Source organism: Lathyrus oleraceus, chromosome 7 (genome assembly GCF_024323335.1).
Source record: "Lathyrus oleraceus cultivar Zhongwan6 chromosome 7, CAAS_Psat_ZW6_1.0, whole genome shotgun sequence".
In the NCBI taxonomy this organism is placed as follows: domain Eukaryota; kingdom Viridiplantae; phylum Streptophyta; class Magnoliopsida; order Fabales; family Fabaceae; genus Lathyrus; species Lathyrus oleraceus.
In genome coordinates, this window is record NC_066585.1 from 60,541,066 (window position 1) to 60,561,907 (window position 20,842).

The window sequence follows — 20,842 nt, forward strand, 5'->3', positions numbered from 1 at the left end:
GGCATCACAGTCGTGCAGAACGAAAAGGGCGAGCATGTGGCTAAACGTGTAGAAGGTGGATGGTGTATGTGCATAGACTATAGGAAACTCAATAAGGCAACTAGGAAAGACCATTTCCCCCTTCCATTCATAGATCAAATGCTTGAGCATCTTGCCAGACACTCTTACTTTTGTTATATGGATGGATATTCTTGATTTTTCCAAATACCCATACACCCCAAGGATAAAGAGAAAACAGCCTTCACCTTTCCTTACGGAACATTTGCTTACAGACGAATGCCGTTTGGACTCTCCAATGCGCCAACTACTTTCCAACGTTGTATGATGTCAATCTTCACAGATTATCTCGACAGAGTTATGGAAGTGTTCATGGATGATTTCTCGGTATGTGGGTTTGACTTTGAGAATTTCCTCATTAATCTTGAGAAAATCCTAGAAAGATGCGTAAAAGTTAACCATGTATTAAACTAGGAGAAGTGCCACTTTATGGTTAAAGAAGGCATAGTGTTAGGACATACAATATCTGAAAGAGGCATTGAGGTCGACAAAGAAAAGATTGAAGTGATAGAAAACCTTAACCCTCCTAAGACTGTTAGAGAAGTCCGAAGTTTTCTTGAACACGCCGGTTTTTACCGACGCTTTATCAAAGATTTCTCTAAAATAACAAACCCCTGACCGGCCTTCTGATGAAAGACGTTGAATTCATTTTCAATGAAAAATGTACAGAAGCCTTTAATCATTTAAAACAAGCTCTAATTTCAACACCCATTTTACAAACTCCGGATTGGACTCAACCTTTTGAAATAATGTGTGATGCTAGCGATTTTGCTGTAGGAGCTTGTCATACCCCAATTTTGTCCGGCCATTGTGGTTTACCCATGAGATCTCTTTATTTCAAAGGCCCATTTGCATAAGCGTGTTTATAATCTAAAATGTGGTTTGGATCTTTTTACATTACTAATCCAAAATCTATTTTCTTATTAGTAAGTATTAAGAGCCATGTTATTATTTCTATGATCACTATTTATTAGTCCATTTACACACCCCAAATATTTATGCCAAGTTCTAAGTCCTTCATAGGTTCCTAAATTAAATTTGCATTTTTTTAGGCATATATGTGTTGGTTTTAAATTAAAGCACCATATTTAGATTCATGTGTTGAAGTTAGAATTGTGTTTGTTTTTAAATTAAAGCACCATATTTAGATTTATGTGTTGAAGTTAGAATTGTGTTGTTTTTAAATTAAAGCACCACATTTAGATTCATGTGTTGAAGTTAGAATTATGCTGTTTTAAATCAAGTCACCCCATTTGGTTTCTTTGTGCCTAAGTTGAAAGTGTGTTGTTTTTAAAGTTAAAATTGCATTGACATGTTTCATTTTAAATTTTTGGTCACAGTTGTATTTTGTTAAATAATAACATGCTAGAGGCAATTTTTGGTTGGATGCTCATGGTGGTCCAAGTAGGTTTCCAATTGAAATAAAAGGACAAAGTTCAAAATGTTTTAATTGGTTAGCATAAATAAAAATATTGAGATAAGTTTTGAATGCTTAAAAGGTAATTACATAGTTAAAATTTAATCCAATAGGTTACAAATAGTCCAAAATATGCATTTAACCTAAAAACCTAATTAATTACATCTTAATTTAATAAGAAGTTGTTGCAATTTCAACTGATAGGAACGAATTCCCAAGAACCATTGCCCAAAAAACCAAAACCAGTAGACCGTTGAACCCTCCTTGGAATTGGCACGCCTCAAAACTCGCTTTCCTAAAGCTTTACGCAACCAACCTTCCATCCAATCAAGTCACTTCACGCTGTAACCTGCAGAGAGAAAAATAGCTTAAATGAAAAAGCCCTTTCCAGAAACGCTTAAAGAACTGGAAAATAACTAATAAGTTAATCAGTTTAACACTTTATCCAGAAGACCAACATGAATACTCAAAAAAACATTTCGAAAATGGCTTAAAACAGTAACTAATTTGCAAAAACGGATTCCACATAATCTGGAGAAAAAAAGGCGTAACAGAAGAGAGTTTTTTTAAGACTTAGGAAATTCATTATTAAGGAAACATAAGTTAACAGCAAAAGGGGAGAGAGGCGAGAGGACAAAGATTTTTTCAAACCTAAAAACTAAACAGAGAAGACATTCTTGAAATCCCAGAGATTAATCCAAAACAATTTTCGTTAAGAACATCAAACATAATATTCGAAAAAAACAGCAAATCATAAAAAGAAAAAATACACTTTGCAATCGACACCATCATCAAAAACGAAAATAGAGGAAGGAAATTGCAAAAGAGAGTTTGTCTACCTGATTTCGTTGAGAGCGCAACCGTCGGACTTAGCTCCATGTTGGTTTCCTTTCCTCTCATTTCCTTCTTCTCGCATCGCCTTCATAACTGGATCTTTAATGCATGCCAAGTCCTTGTTCTTGTTTGCTTCAAACCCTTGTTGTTGTTGGTTTGGTTGAAGTGTTAGGGTTGCGTTTGGAATTTCCGATTTGGACGAGTGGGGTTGTTTTTTTGGGAAATCTGAGCCCGGATTCGAACTCAGAAGGTTCGTTTTGGGTAAGGTGGGGTTTCGTGTGGTTGGACCACCGCGAGTTTGGGGCGGCGCCGTCGCAGACGGCCGCCCGCCGCTCTCTTCTCCGACGAAGAGGTCAGAGAGAGAGACGCTCTGTTGCAGAGCGCTTTTAAGGGTTGGAAATTGAAGAGAGAGAAAGGCTTTTGAAAAGTAACGCTTCTTTTTCCTATTTTTCGTTTTAAGCTTACCAAGGTGGAGTTGTTTTCGGGCCTTTCGGTTTTGGCCCATCAATCACCCATTAATGTGCGCCCCACCTGGGCTTTGTTTGCTTAAAGAACCCGTTTCCTTTTCCTGGTGTCATACGCCCTAGTGGGCTTAAGAGACTTTCAGGGCCCATTTATTTTCTTTTTTTTGTGTTAGCCTAGTTTTAATTTAAACTTATTTGATTCAAGCATGAGTTTTATTTGTTTTACTAAAATATTACTATCATAATTATCTAATAATAGAATTATTTACTATTTAATTAATTAATTAAGTTTAATATCATTATCACCGGTTGTTAGTTAAATGTAAGTAATTACTCATTTTTTTTATGAAAAATTGTGTGTGCCACCATTTTGGTTTATTTATTTATTTGTACAAATTATTGAGTTCATATGTATGGTGTGCTACAATCATGATGGGCTATCTCAATTTCACCAATGTAAAAATCTTTCAAACCGATTTCAAAAATAAATCACATATTTCTCGATTCAAAGTCGAGCCCATTTTCAAAACACCTCTGTAAGTCGATCGCTTGTAAAACCATCGCCATCAACCTGACATGGCTTACTCTTGGGCTTTCTTACAGTGAGACCTATTCGGTTTTAATTAATCGATTAGATGGATTATTCACTAAACAAATTCAATTCATTCACAAAAAATGCAAATTTTAAAACCTCGATCCGACATCGAATATTCTTTATAAAAATTAAATTAAAATACTTAATCACATTTAAACAACACTTCATTTGAAAATGAAAAGGAGGATGGTTTTGAGTTTTCAACTCCTCTTCTCGATTATTTGAATACGAGTTTTCTTACTCGGTTAGTCAAATGGTCGTCATTTCTATCCACTTAAGCACAAATAAATCAAATCCTTTTATAATAAGAAGTGAAAAGAGAGATGACTTTGAGTCTTCAATTTTTCTCCTCGACTATTTGAATACAAGTTCTCTTACTTGGTTAGTCAAATAATTGTCGTTCTTCTGCAAACCTCCAAACTCCGATTAAATCAAAACACTTAATAAAATAAAAATGGAGGTGATTTTGAACCTTCAACTTCTCTCCCCAATTGTTTGAATACGAGTTTTCTTACTCGGTCAGTCAAACGATTGTCTTTTTTTCACAAACATACAATTTAATCAAATCATTTTCTTAACAAACTATACGAAAAAGGAGATGGTTTTGAGCTTTCAACTCCTCTTCTCAAATGCTTGGATATGAGTTGTTTTACTCAGTCATTCAAGTACTTGTCGTTCATTCTAAAATAAGTGATAACATGAAACTATATCACATTTTTAGACTTGATTTAATTAAATTATATCGTTATTTGATTCAATTTACTTTATATTATTCGATATTACTCGGTATTTTCTTATTATTTATTTCAGATATCATTATTTAAAGCACGTGTGAAAAAGAAAGAAAAGGGGTGCAAAAAGAAGATTTTCTAGGAAAAGCAGCAAGCTGAAGCACCAAAGCCCAGCCCACGTTTGGAACAAAGGAAATGGTTGTCACGACCGCCACACTCACGTGCCGAGCGTCACGCCCCAAAACCTTGTGTTACGACCGTAACACATAGTGTGACGGACGTCACACATTTCACCCTATATTTTAGGCTTGACGTGCGTAACAGAGTGGACAGTTTTCCCCTAAATTTCCTCCTGCACTCGTTGACGCTTTGGAACCCTACGGAAGATACTTTTGAGGAAACGGTTATTTTGAAGGGTGAATATAAATAGACCTCACAAAAGCAAATGGGCTCTCTCTCTTCTCCGTGCAATATTTTCCAGCACTCTAAATTTTCAAGCATTTTATTTTCTTTTCTTTTCTAGTTTAATTTCCGAAGCATTCAATTTAGTTTCTCACGATAGTTTCTACACTGGAAACTATTGTGTAATTTTTACTGGATCTAACCTTACGTCAGATCATAGTATTTTATTTCCTTGTTTTTACTTTCCTATCTGATTGAGAATTGTGAAGAACAAATCCAACCGGCTTGTGATGGAGTGTTCGAGCATCGAAGTTAGGAGATAAAATCCAGATTTCTAGTATCTTTCCAGGTTCATTAATTAATTGATTTATTGTTTTGATTTACATATGCTTTGTTCTGCTGTTTATATATATTGTTTGTTTGATATGGCCGTATTTAAGCATGATTATTGTTTATGCATGTTTAGCATGTCTGGCTAATTAATTTAGATATCGGTATGTAAAGTAACCGGAATAAAGGAATCAAAATGGAGTTGGTTTAAATTTATTTCAAGATATAGTCACTCTTTTTCTGGTCTCAATTTACAAAATTAATACCAAGGTTTTTGTACGAGAGTAAAAGACATACAGAAGTTAAAATCAATAGAACGACGGTTTGAGTTTTTAACTGGATAGTGTAAATTGAACATTAACTTTAAATCAGGGCGAAAGAAATTTTTAAGGTTAATTAAATTCTAATCATTTTCAAAAATTATTTTTAAAAGTTAAATGTGAGGACGAGAGTTAAGCATTTAAGTTTAATCATATAGTCTAAATCAACAGAGCGAGAGTTTGAGACGAGGGCGTTTAAACGGTTAGTATTTTCTCAAAAAGAGTTTCTATAGATTCTATTATTTTCAAAAGTGATTTTAGATTTGACGAAATAGTGAGAACGTACGTTAAAATATGAAGTCATAGTCTAATTCAACAGAGCGAGAGTTTGAGGAAAAGACTTTTAATTAATAGTGTCTACTGAAAAGACTTATTTTAAAATTAAGAAAAAGACCAACGAAGATTTGATTCCCTAATTACGACGAACTACATACTGATATCCATATTATTTGATATTTTATCTAGACCCAAATTTAGTTTTATTTTCCCCCTAATCATTAAAGTATCATTCGCCTTAGCTTTACGCAGTAACCCTAGAAAAACGGTAGATCGATTCATTAAGTCCCTGTGGGATCGATATCTTTTAAAACTACGCGATTAGACTGTGCACTTGGAGTTAGTACCCAGATAGACTCATAAAGTCGCGATCAAGTTTTTGGCGCCGTTGCCGGGGACTTTTATTTAGTCGATATCGTAACTCTCCTGTTACGCTGTAGAGACTAAGGCAATTTTTATTTTTTTCCCTTTTACGTTGATTTGTATGCCACACACTCGCTCACAAGGCGAACCATACTAACGAATCAACGACGTTGAAAGATATCTCCGATTATTACGACGAATTCGGGAGTATCGTGTTAGAAATAATCTTCCTCCATTCGAAATTCCTGATCTCAAAAATCTCCTTCCTTCGACGATACCAGCGATGGCCGAACCAGCTCGTGCTCTTCGAGATTATGCTGCTCCATCACAGGATGAGTCGCATTCGAGTATTGCTCCACCCGCAATCGAAACAAACAACTTCGAACTTAAACCTTCGCTGTTGCAAGCAGTGCAACAGAATCAATTTTCTGGAAATCCTACCGAGGATCCAAACCTTCATTTATCCGTATTTGTCCAATACGCTGACACTGTTAAAGCTAATGGTGTCACTTCAGAGGCAATTCGACTTCGTCTCTTTCCTTTCTCGTTAAGAGATAAAGCTAGAAGATGGCTTCAGTCTCTTCCTTCCAATTCAGTCACCACATGGAATGAATTGAAGAAAGTCTTTCTTGCCCGATATTTTTCTCCAAGCAAAACAGCTATGTTAAGAGCCCAGATAAATGGATTTAAGCAAAAAGATAACGAGTCTCTTTTGGAAGCATGGGAAAGATACAAGGACATGATGAGACTCTGCCCACACCATGGTTTAGAGGACTGGTTAGTAATTCACACCTTCTACAATGGTCTCTTGTACAACACAAGGTTAACAATAGACGCCGCCGCCGGTGGTGCGCTTATGGATAAACCTTACACCGACGCTTATCAACTTATCAAGAGCATGGCCCAAAATCATTATCAGTGGGGAAGCGACCGAACAATGGTAGAAAAACCTCAAACGAAAGGTGGCATGTACGAGATAAGTAGCCTTGATCATGTTAATGCAAAAGTGGATGCTCTTGCCTAGAAAATTGAAAGTTTAAATGTATCACCTTCAGCCACCGTGGTTGTCGTAACTCAAAATTGTGAAGTCTGTGGAATTCAAGGTCACACTCCTACAGATTGTCAACTCCTAACAGGAATTCAAACAGAGCAGGTGAACTATGCTAAAGGAAATCCTTACTCGCATACCTATAACTCAAACTGGAAGAACCATCCTAATTTTTCATATAAAAGTAACAACGCTTTATACGCACCAGGTCAAGCTCCCAGTCAAACTCCAGCTATACCTCCTGGATATCAAAAGCCGACCCCATCTACACCTAACAATAACGTTCCTAGGAAATCCAACTTGGAAATCATGATGGAGAACTTCATAGCTTCTCAACAGCAAACCAATAAAGAGTTCTTAAAGCAGAATGTACATGCTAGCGAACAGATTAAACAACTAGCAAGTAAAGTAGATGCCCTGGCTACCCATAACAAAATGCTGGAAACACAAATCTCGCAAGTAGCTCAACAACAAGCGCCTACTGCTATCCCAACTGGTACATTTCCTGGATAGCCCCAACCTAATCCGAAAGGCAACGCTCATGCAATTATATTACGAAGTGGTACAGAGGTAGAAGGACCATCTGACCCAAGGAATGAGAACCAAAACTCTAAAAAGTCAACTGAGGAAGAAGGTAAACCTAAGGAAAAGGAAGAGTGTAATAAGGAAACCGTAGAGAAAAAAGAACCTTATGTACCCCCACCGCCTTACAAACCACATATCCCTTATCCTCAAAGGCTAATTAAAACCAAAGACGCGGGCCAATTTAAAAAATTTGTTGACCTACTGAAACAATTTAACGTCACAATTACTTTTACAGAAGCTATTACACAGATGCCCTCATATGCTAAGTTCTTAAAAGAAATTTTATCTAATAAAAGGAAACTTGAAGATAGCGAAACCGTTACACTCACTGCTGAGTGTAGCGCAATAATCCAAAATATGCCTCCTAAACTTAAAGATCCTGGTAGTTTTTCTATACCCTGTCATATAGGAAAATTTGTCATAGACAGAGCTTTATGTGATTTAGGAGCCGGTATCAGTGTTATGCCCTTGTCCATATGCAAGAAACTTGAAATGGGAGAATTAAGACCAACTAAAATGTTTGTGCAATTAGCAGATCGTTCCGTTAGATATCCCATAGGAATTCTTGAAAACGTTCCCGTGCGCATAGGTCAATTCTACATCCCCACCGACTTTATAATTATGGACATAAGAGAAGATGAAGTTACCCCCATTATATTGGGAAGACCCTTCTTAGCAACCGCCGGTGCTATCATAGACGTAAAACGAGGACGACTCACTTTCGAAGTAGGAGAAGAGAAAATTGAGTTTATTCTTTCCAAATTTTTGAAAGCACCTGCAATAGAAGACACATGTTACTTCATGGATATCATCGATGAATGCATAAAAGAAACAGAATTCGAAAATGACGATTTGTCTGACTATCATGTAGAAGACAGACTGAACCAATGTTTAGCAATAACATCAGACCCTACGCAATGCCTTAAGAAACCAACCCTCGACCTGAAAACACTTCCCAAAAATCTGAGATATGAATTCCTAGACCTAGAACTTGAACGACCAGTAATAGTCAATGCAGACCTAGGAAAACTTGAAACCGAAAAACTCCTACATATCTTAAGAAAATATCCAACCGCATTAGGATACAACATCACCGATCTTAAAGGGATAAGTCCTTCTATTTGTATGCACCGCATCATGCTAGAAGAAGACTGTAAAACTTCTAGGGAACATTAGAGGAGACTAAACCCGATCATGAGTGAGGTAGTGAAGAAGGAAGTAACGAAGTTATTAGAGGCAGGTATCATATATCCTATATCCGATAGCAAATGGGTTAGTCCTGTACACGTAGTACCAAAGAAAGGAGGTATAACAGTGATCGAAAATGAAAAGGGAGAAACTATAACCAAACAAATTGAATCGGGATGGAGAATGTGCATTGACTACAGAAAGTTAAACAAAGCGACCCGAAAAGATCATTTTCCTTTACCATTCATAGACCAGATGTTAGAACGACTAGCCAAGCATTCTCATTTCTGCTATCTGGACGGTTACTCAGGTTTCTTTCAAATACCGATTCATCCTGATGACCAAGAAAAGACAACGTTCACGTGTCCTTTTGGTACCTTCGCTTATTGACGAATGCCGTTTGGCTTGTGCAATGCTCCTGCAACCTTCCAAAGGTGCATGATGGCAATATTCGCCGATTTTCTCGAAAACATCATGGAAGTCTTTATGGATGACTTTTCCGTATGCGGGCAAAGTTTCGAAGAATGTCTTGAAAACCTAGAAAGAGTTCTAGAACGATGTGTAAAAGTAAACCTAGTACTTAATTGGGAAAAATGTCACTTTATGGTACAAGAAGGAATTGTTTTAGGACACATCATATCAAATAGAGGAATTGAAGTAGACAAAGCCAAAATAGAAGTAATCGAAAACCTTCAACCTCTGAAAACTGTGAGGGAAATACGAAGCTTCTTAGGACATGCCGGTTTTTACCGACGATTCATTAAAGATTTCTCTAAAATAACTAAACCTTTAACCGGATTATTAATGAAAGACGTTGAATTCATCTTCGACAATAAATGTTTAGAAGCATTTCAAACACTTAAACAAGCATTGATCTCCGTGCCCATAATGCAGACCCCGGATTGGAATGAACCTTTCGAAATAATGTGTGACGCAAGTGACTACGCCGTAGGCGCTGTTTTAGGACAACGAAAAGATAAAAAACTCCACGTCATATATTATGCGAGTAGAACTCTAGATGAAGCGCAAATGAATTACGCCACGACCGAGAAAGAACTTTTAGCAGTAGTATTTGCACTAGATAAATTTCATTCCTACTTGGTCGGAGCTAAAATAATCGTTTACACTGATCACGCTGCCATTAAGTACCTCTTAACAAAAAAGGACGCTAAACCTAGACTCCTAAGGTGGATCTTGTTGCTACAAGAATTTGATTTGGAAATCAAAGATAAAAAAGGAACTGAAAACGTAGTAGCAGATCACCTCTCTAGACTTGAAAACCTGGAACCGGAAAGAACATCGATCAACGATGATTTCTCGTACGATAAACTTATAGCTAATTTGGAAGAAAATAGAGCTGACGAACAGGTAGAGACCACCTTGGATGTATGCGTTACACCATGGTACGCTGACTTTGTCAATTATTTAGCCGCTGGAGTGGTTCCACTTGATTTATCCTACCAACAACAAAAACGATTCTTCCATGACATAAAACATTATTACTGGGACGACCCTTTACTTTTCAAAAGAGGCCCTGATGGTATTTTCCGTCGCTGTATACCTGAAGAAAAGGTAGAAAGTATAATCCAACATTGTCATTCCGCTCCTTATGGTGGACATGCAAGTACATCCAAAACCTGCTCTAAAATCCTACAAGCCGGTCTTTATTGGCCAAACATATGGAAGGATGTACATACCGCTGTCAAGAAATGCGATAGGTGTCAACGCACAGGAAACATGTCTAGACGTGACGAAATGCCACAAAAAGGCATTTTGGAAGTAGAAATTTTCGATGTGTGGGCAATAGATTTCATGGGACGTTTTCCACCTTCTTTCGGTAACAAGTACATACTCGTAGCAGTTGACTACGTATCAAAATGGATTGAGGCTATAGCTTCTCCAACAAACGACACACGAGTAGTAATTAAACTCTTTAAGAATATAATCTTTCCAAGATTTGGTATCCCAAGAATAGTCGTCAGTGACGGTGGATCTCATTTCATATCTAAGATACTCGAAAAATTATTGTTTAAGTATGGTGTAAAACATCGAGTAGCAACACCTTACCATCCTCAAACTAGTGGACAAGTGGAAGTGTCTAATAGAGAAATTAAACAGATATTGGAAAAAACAATCGCTACATCGAGGAAAGACTGGTCATCAAAATTACCCGAAGCTTTATGGGCATATCGAACCGCTTACAAAACTCCCATAGGAACAACCCCATTTAAGCTTATTTACGGTAAATCTTGCCACCTCCCAGTGGAGTTAGAACATAAGGCCTATTGGGCTATTAAAAATTTAAATTTAAACTATAAGGTCGCCGGTGAAAAGCGAATTCTAGATATAAACGAATTAGAGGAACTTAGACAAGACGCATACGAAAATGCCATAATCTACAAGGAAAGAACGAAAAATGGCATGATAAACGTATATAAAGGAAAACTTTCAAACAAGGCGATGTAGTCCTATTGTTTAACTCTAAACTTAAGTTATTCCCAGGAAAACTACGCTCTAGGTGGTCTGGCCCTTTCAAAGTCACTAAGGTCTTTTCTAGTGGGGCTGTAGAAATTAAAGGAAAATCTATTGAATCATTTATCGTAAACGGACAGCGTCTAAAGCATTATCATTATGCTGAGAACAATGAAGACTCGCAAGTCCTGCACTTAGACGTATTGTCTCCAAAATTAATAGATTAACATTTAATATTTTTATGTCGAGCTTGCGACATTAAACAAAGCGCTTCGTGGGAGACAACCCACAAATTTTTATTTTTATTTGATTATTCTTTTGATTTTATTCAGTTTTCATTCTTCATTTTCTTTATATTATTGAATTTTTCTTCTTCTCTTCTTTCGGCATCTGGCCAAATCCTGACTAAAATTCTTGTTTTTCTTTTCTTTAGTTAACACTAACCAGATGGGACATATTGATCGCATGGGTATCAAATTTCGAGGGAGAGCTCAGAGACAAAAATTTGAAGAACTTGCTGAGAGAGAGATGCATCCAAATTTTTATGCTGATGATTATGCAATGACCGTTCTTGGGCTAAGAGATAGTGTCCTATATCTGCTGAGTCAAATAGGGTGGGAAGCCACTCCTGTTCGGAGACAATTTATTACTTACCGGAGGCTAACACTAGAATTCCTTAGCTCCCTAATTTATTTACCGAACCATGGAAAAGGAATAAACTGAGGTTTCATTCAATTCAGGATGTTCAATATGGAGTATCAGTATAACATTAGAGAATTTACCAACCTCTTAGGGTTCCCTACTTCTTTTGACACATTCACCATGAGCCAAGAAGACCTCTTTGAATATCGAGAGCTTGAGCATTTTTGGGGAAGTTTGACGAGAAACGACGACCCTGAGGAACATGAGTTTCTTTCTGGAAACATACATAACCCAGCTTTTCGTTACTTCCACAAGATCCTAGCACACACTCTTTTTGGGAAAAGATCAAACATTACCACAGTATCACGTGATGAACTTTTCATAATATTTTGTGCTTCCCAGAATCGTCCAGTGAATGGTGCCACTTATATGTTGGCGAGTTTTGACCTCCTTATTCAAGATGACCGTGCACCGATTCAAATAGGAGGATTGATAACTATGATTGCTAATGCTATTGGGTTGCGCCAACCCATGCTTGATTTGAACCCAATTTGTGGTATTCAGCCTATGAATATACTTTTCCTTTTCAACACTATGTTTATAGGAAACCTTGGACCTGAAGAGTTTGAACTATTAATTAACAACCAAGCTTTTTATCTATTCACCATGCCTAGCCCGATGACTAGTGTCCATAACCGAAATAATTGGCTCTACAACCTGGATGGAATACCTTCACCTGTTAGATCTGTTGAAACCATCCAAGATTATGAGATTCTTGACAACCAGATTCCTAATGTTGAGTCTGATCCGCAGACAACAATTGGTTACCATGATGCTGCCTCTCCACCTCATCCTATCTCGTCCGCAGAATCGGCAGTACCTGATCTTAGACATCATATGCCCGGAACTGATTATAATACCGCTATTCAAGCTTTGACGTCAGAACAAGATGCCATTAGAGAATAGTTAACTATGATGGGACATGAATTTATGGAATACATGAGTAGAATGACAAATCAATTTCACGAGTTGCTACACCGTGTCAATTCCTTTGCTCCTCCGACGAGAGATTCTACAAGTGGCTAGAAGAATTGCAGTTAACTAGTTTTAGTCTTAGGAAATTTATAGTTTCGTTTGACAATATTTTTAATCTTAGGATTTATTTTTCGCATGTTTTATTTTATCTTCAGTCAAATATTACATTATGTTTATTTTTATGAAGCTACTTGCATTATTGGTTAAATTAAATTTCATCTTGATTTATGCACTGTCTAAAATTACCAATGATGATATATATTGTATGCTACTACTTACATGGCTTATTAGAGAAAAAAAAAACATATATTCTATGGTGTAGTAAAGTAGCAAATATAATAAACAAAATAATAAAAATAACAAATATAATAAAAAAAACCAAAACATAATAATAATAAAAAATAATAAAATAATAATAAAACAAAACCTGTCACGAGCGTTGTCACGACCGTTGCAAACTCAGAAGTGTGACGAGCGTCACACAGGCTGTCACGGTCGCCACGCACCCCATGACGCCCGTAACACATGATGTCACGAGCGTGACAGCTTGTTTCCTCGTAAAATGTTGTTGACCGTTACGACATGACCGTTACTCCCTTCATCTCACCTCTTTACTCCCATTCATCTCACCTCTTTACTTTATTCCACTCACCTTCATCCCCATTAATTTTTTTCTCACCCACTCCTCTTCCCAATTTCAAAACTCTTCCTATAAATACCTTCTCTACATCTCTTCCTACACCACATCATTCCATTCTATACACAAAAAAATAATATATTTCATCCTCTTTTCCTTCTTTCTACCTACCAATCAAAATGGCGGAGAACCAACATCAAGAAGTGCAATTCGGAAATATTATTTTCCGATCTGAAGATAGTAACTATCAACGGGAGCAATTCGTTCGGTTCCAGCAACGCGGTGTCATCTCTACCAGGTACCCAGATTTCAATTGCTTACAAGAATTAGGATTACTTCAAGGTGTGCAATGGATGCTTAGGCTTTCCGATTTAACTTTTCTGTGCACACAAAATCACCCAACATACCCATCACTCACCTTGGAGTTTTTAAGCTCCTATTCATACACCACTCCAACCGGTGAGGATGAGTACTTAACCGGTGTCGCAAAATTCCGTATGTTCAACACTGAGTATGCACTATCTCAAGAACAGTTGAGTGCCATGCTACATTTTCCTGAAGGAGACGACGTTCACCCAAGAATCCCTCCAAACTCAGAGTGGAACACGAACGCATTCGACCTTTTTGGAAAAATATCCGGTGTGGAAACCACCAATTGGGATGCATTACTTGCTTCGCACATACACAACCCCACTATCCGGTATTTTATCCGTATTTTGCAAAACACCATCTTTGGAAGAGCCAACAACAGCAAAGTCAACGCGAAAGAATTATTCTTCCTACACTGCATCTTTTCAACAGATACAAAGGTAAACGCCGCCTCTTTCTTACTTCACCATATCCGTACCCTTTGTGCTCGAGGCAATCAACCTTTTGTGATTGGAGGATTAATAACCACCATCGCACTCGGTTTAAATCTAGGGGACCGACTTCAGAATTTGCAATCTCTGCCACCCCTGTTTATGGATATCAGATATTGTCGCTCCTGCCGCTTAATCAAAAATAGGGTAGGCGGGAAGTATTATCTTATGGTGAATAACCAAGAAGTCCCGAGCATCGTTATGCCCAACATTACGCTCACCGATGTTACTAACCCCAACAGATTCATCTACAATCTGAATGCTCCTGAACCTACCATGCCTACACAAGCAAACCCGCCCCTAGACGAGTTTGATGAAATGGATCAAGGTGATCAAGGTCCTGCACAACATTCGGTCCCACATAATCCTTCCGATAATGTGCCTGGTCCATCCTCCCGACGTCGTGGAAGAAGAAGGCCTGCAACAAATGATGACATCATGGATGCTATTGAACATCAAGCCCAACGGCTTGATGCCATGCATGCGCAGAATAAAGAAGTAATGCAACTGATGCGCCAGATGCAACAACAACAACAAGAGAGGAATGCAATAACCGACCAGAGGTTCACTGACTTGCTTAACCGGTTTGATGACTTGGCAGTACGTGAACGATCACCGGGTCCAAGAACAAGAGGACGCAGACAGAATTGAGTTTGGGTTCCATTTTATCCTTTTCTTTCATTTTTTTTTAAACATTGGAGACAATGTTTCATTTAAGTGTAGGGGGGAAACGGTTATTTAGAAGGGTGAATATAAATAGACCTCACAAAAGCAAATGGGCTCTCTCTCTTCTCCGTGCAATATTTTCCAACACTCTAAATTTTCAAGCATTTTCTTTTCTTTTCTTTTCTAGTTTAATTTCCTAAGCATTCAATTTAGTTTCTCACGATAGTTTCTACACCGGAAACTATTGTGTAATTTTTACTGGATCTAACCTTACGTCAGATCATAGTATTTTATTTCCTTGTTTTTACTTTCCTATCTGATTGAGAATTGTGAAGAACAAATCCAATCGGTTTGTGGTGGAGTGTTCGAGCATCGAAGTTAGGAGATAAAATCCAGATTTCTAGTATCTTTCCAGGTTCATTAATTAATTGATTTATTGTTTTGATTTACATATGCTTTGTTCCGCTGTTTATATATATTGTTTGTTTGATATGGCCGTATTTAAGCATGATTATTGTTTATGCATGTTTAGCATGTCTGGCTAATTAATTTAGATATCGGTATGTAAAGTAAGCGGAATAAAGGAATCAAAATGGAGTTGGTTTAAATTTATTTCAAGATATAGTCACTCTTTTTCTGGTCTCAATTTACAAAATTAATACCAAGGTTTTTGTACGAGAGTAAAAGACATACAAAAGTTAAAATCAATAGAACGACGGTTTGAGTTTTTAACTGGACAGTGTAAATTGAACATTAACTTTAAATCAGGGCGAAAGCAATTTTTAAGGTTAATTAAATTCTAATCATTTTCAAAAATTATTTTTAAAAGTTAAATGTGAGGACGAGAGTTAAGCATTTAAGTTTAATCATATAGTCTAAATCAACAGAGCGAGAGTTTGAGACGAGGGCGTTTAAACGGTTAGTATTTTATCAAAAAGAGTTTCTATAGATTCTATTATTTTCAAAAGTGATTTTAGATTTGACGAAATAGTGAGAACGTTAAAATATAAAGTCATAGTCTAATTCAACAGAGCAAGAGTTTGAGGAAAAGACTTTTAATTAATAGTGTCTACTGAAAAGACTTATTTTAAAATTAAGAAAAAGACCAACGAAGATTTGATTCCCTAATTATGACGAACTACATACTGATATCCATATTATTTGATATTTTATCTAGACCCAAATTTAGTTTTATTTTTCCCCTTAATCATTAAAGTATCATCCGCCTTAACTTTACGCAATAACCCTAGAAAAACGGTAGATCGATTCATTAAGTCCCTGTGGGATCGATATCTTTTAAAACTACGCAATTAGACTGTGCACTTGCAGTTAGTACCCCGATAGACTCATAAAGTCGCGATCAATAAGTCAACCATATACAACCTTATTTTTATAAATACTCAGATGAAATAGAAAGCGGTTTAGAGTCTTCTATTCCTTTTCCCGAATATTAGGATATGAGTTGTCTTACTCGATTATCCAAGTATTCATCATCCATTTAAAACACCTTAATTATTATCAAATCCTTTCTATAATTAAGGATGAAAAAGAAAGTGGTCTAGAGTCTTCTATTCCCTTTCCCGACTATTAGGATACGAGTTGTCTTACTCAACTATCTGAGTAATCGTCATCCAACCAAAAATATATTGACCTATAATGTTTATCCTTTCTCGCCCTTGTACGATCGAAACCAATCAAACTAAACATCAAACATATTAAGTCAACTTGTCACCCGATGTGACCAAAACTCTTTTCAGAAAGAACACTGTTAATCCTTTCTAATGCGCACACCAAACTAGTGTTTAAGCCTCCGCCGAGAGTAGACAAGCCAGCGTTTAGCCTTTAGAACGCGATCTACACAGTCGTTCATAAAAAAACACCAACCAGTCGTAGTCCCCGAACTACGAATGCTCTGATTTCCTTATCACACCATAAGGATACGTATTCAGGAGATTGATGTATCTTCGCGAGCACACTAATAAAAAAAACCTCCCCTTTTCCCTTTCTAAGGTTCTCATCCATTTCAATTTCTAATATTTTATAACCCAAAGATAAAGAAACAAACATAAATTAACACTCAAAACACAAATTAGAACTAAAAGGTTCACGTTGAGTACAACGGACATAAGGGGTGCTAATACCTTCCCCTTACGGAATCCACTCCCGAACCCGAATATGGTTGCGATGACCATTATTCTATTTCCTAAAGGTTTTATCGATATTTTCCTATTCCTTCATTGGGATAAATAAAGTTTGGTGGCGACTCTGTTCGAACATAAATTTTTTCCGCGACCATCGCGAGGAATTGTATTTTTCGAGATGCGACATAGCTGTTTTAGGACAAAGAAAAAATAAGAAATTACATGTGATATATTACGCTAGTAGAACCCTAGATGCCGCTCAACTCAATTATACGACAACAGAGAAGGAACTCCTAGCTGTAGTTGTTGCAATTGATAAATTTAGGTCTTATCTTGTCGGATCGAAGATTATAGTCTATACAGACCATGCAGCTATTTGTTACCTTCTAAGCAAAAAGGATGCGAAACCTAGGTTACTCAGATGGATCCTTTTGCTACAAGAGTTCGACTTAGATATCCGAGACAAAAAAGGAACAGAAAATATAGTTGCTGACCATCTTTCCAGACTAGAGCATTTGAAGCCAGACCATTTACCTATAAATGATGATTTCACCTATGACAGATTGATAGCTAAGTTAGATATCGTTCCCCTTGAACCTGATAGAGACAACTTTGGAACAGTTTCAGAGATTAGCAGAGTACCATGGTACACTGATTTTGTGAATCATCTAGCCGCTGATATCATACCACCTGACCTCAATTATCAAAAAAAGAAGAAGTTCTTTAAAGATGCAAGACATTTCTATTGGGATGAATCCCTCCTTTTTAAAAGAGGAACAGATAACATCTTTCGACGTTGTGTCCCGGAAGAAGAATTTAGAAATATCATAGAGCATTGTCACTCTTCACCCTATGGTGGACATTCAAGCACATCCAAGGCATACGCTAAGATCCTTCAAGCTAGTCTTTATTGACCAACACTATGGCGTGATGTCCATACTTATATTGTCCAATGTGACCGGTGTAACACCCTTCTAAAATACCCCAAAATAGTTAATTAAAATAGCAATATATCAATCAGAGTAATTATGCAATTAAGGGTGTCACACAATCATTTCACACCATTTTCCAAAATCTCCTGTCATGCTCATTTATTTAATCAAAATAAAACACTTGCATAATGCGCAGCGGATACAAACTAACAACATTCAAACCATGTAATACATTACATGTAAAGTTGTTCAACAACCCAATGAAAACATAGTAAAACATCCCGTCCCGATGTTACATCTATCAGAGCATGACCCACTAAGGAGACTACACTAGACTCCAAGCACTAGCTTCTACTCAATCACTGCTCGTTACCTGAAAAATAGTTGTAAGGGTGAGTTCCTCAATCAATATAATGAGCATTATAAAATATCATGTCATGTTAAGTAATTTAACACATTAATCACCCTAATCACATCACATATTCGGTAACGGCACATCAATTCAAATATCATCCTCAATACCAATACAATTCATGTTCATACTCACGATCAACACAAACACACGTATAATATTGGAATACATCCATTCATATTATACGCCATACACATATTATGCAATGAGACTCCATGCATGCGGTACCGACTATTTGTGAACACATAGTTCACCTCACCGTCCAAATCCAGGCACGGCTACCAAGCCCACTAGTCCCACTCATTTGAGACCTAGTGACTCACTCACTAATTCCTCACCATGGGAATTAGCTACCACCCCAAGGGCCATGCTATGCACGCTAATTCACCTAGCATGCAAACATCAACAACAGTCCATAATGACTAACTCACTAATTCCTCACCATGGGAATTAGCTACCACCATAAAGGCCACAATATGCATGCTAATCACCTAGCAATGCTAAATCATCAACCACAATTCAGGAATAGACATATGCTCACACTCTAAGCCATAAAACAGTCTATTCACAAATGCACACATAACTGATACATTCACAAGATCATGCATACCATCACACATCATCAGTATTTTATCACATAAGCATATCAGATCATGCCAAAGAACAACCATAGTATTAGCACACTCTACTAATACCTATACTACTCAAAACAACGGGAAATGATCCCTAATATATCGTACATCAGCTGAATTACGTTACTCAGCCGAACAGCTAAAACTGCACAACAACAGCTCAGGAAAATCACAATCCTGCCCATACGCGTACTGCCTAGTCCCATACGCGTATGGCCCATTTCTCAGCCAAACCCATACGCGTAACACCATCTCATACGCGTATGCTACGCGTATCACTTCCCCATACGCGTACCAACAGAGACCAAACTACGTTCAAAACATCATCTTCCTCATCCATACGCGTATTGCCTAGTGCCATACGCGTACCAGACCATCTCATACGCGTATTGCCTAGTGCCATACGCGTATGACCAGAAACCAGACTTCCAGATCTGCTATGGCTTTCTCTGCTACGAGATCTATCCAATTCAACCTTCCACAGTCCAATTTTACACATTATTCGTTCATATCCTCTAACATAATTCATACCCTATTCGATTTCACAAAATCTAACATTATTACATCTAATTCCTACGAGTTTCCTTCATTATAATCCAATTTTTCGTTCATCCAATATTTCACAAATTTCATCATACATCATTCCAATCAGAGGTAAATCAATGGTTTATCACTACCCAGTACATATTATCCCATAATACCCATTAATCGACGATAAACCCCCCTTACCTGAGTTAATCCGGCGAATCTTTAAGCTTCAAGCTCTTCCTCTCTTCAACCCTTGTTCTCTGGCTCTCTTTGCCCTTTTCCACTTTTCTGTCCCTTTCCTTTTCACGTGAAAATAACCCTTTTACCAAATGGGATCTTTTCTAATTCCAACTTTTATTCCAATAATAATAATAAAATAATCCAATAGTATTAATTCCAATTATTTAATTAAATTAATAAATATATTATTAACTTAAATTAAATAATTATCTTATTTTATCGGGGTGTTACAACTCTCCCCCACTAAAAGAGTTTTCGTCCTCGAAAACATACCTCAAGCGAATAACTCTGGATACGACTCCTTCATCTGGCTCTCAAGTTCCCAAGTCACATTGCCACCTGCTGGTCCTCCCCAAGCTACCTTTACCAAAGCAATCTCTTTACCCCGCAACTGCTTCAACTCTCGATCCTCGATCCTCATAGGTGATGTTTCAACAGTCAGGTTATCTCTCACCTGTACATCATCTACTTGGACTACATGCGACGGATCAGGAATGTACCTCCTCAACTGAGACACATGAAAAACCTCATGCAAATTCGCAAGTGACGGCGGTAAAGCGATACGATAGGCTACCTCCCCTATCCTCTCCAAAATCTGATAAGGACCAATAAATCGAGGTGTCAACTTCTTCGACTTCAAAGCTCGACCAACCCCAGTTATCGGAGTAACACGAAGAAACACATGATCTCCCTCTTGGAACTCAAGTGACTTCCTCCTCTTGTCGTGATAACTCTTCTGACGACTCTGAGCAATCCTCATCTTCTCCTGAATCATCTTAATCTTTCCCGTAGTTTGTTGAACAATCTCCGGTCCAACCACAGCACTCTCACCGGACTCATACCAACATAAAGGTGTCCGACATCTCCTACCATACAAAGCTTCAAACGGTGCCATACCAATGCTCGAATGAAAACTATTGTTGTAGGTAAACTCAATCAAAGGTAAATAACAATCCCAAGCACCTCCTTTTTCCAAAACACAAGCCCTCAAAAGATCCTCTAGTGACTGAATCGTCCTCTCAGTCTGACCATCAG

At 37.4% G+C, this 20,842-nt stretch overlaps 1 non-coding gene across 1 annotated transcript; it reads right to left on the reverse strand.

Moving 5' to 3' along the window:
* Positions 1-6,450: 6,450 nt before the first annotated feature.
* LOC127108692 (small nucleolar RNA R71) lies at positions 6,451-6,557 on the reverse strand. Its single transcript, XR_007796215.1, has one exon. It is a non-coding gene; the product is annotated as a small nucleolar RNA R71 (small nucleolar RNA).
* Between the last annotated feature and the right edge of the window lie 14,285 nt (positions 6,558-20,842).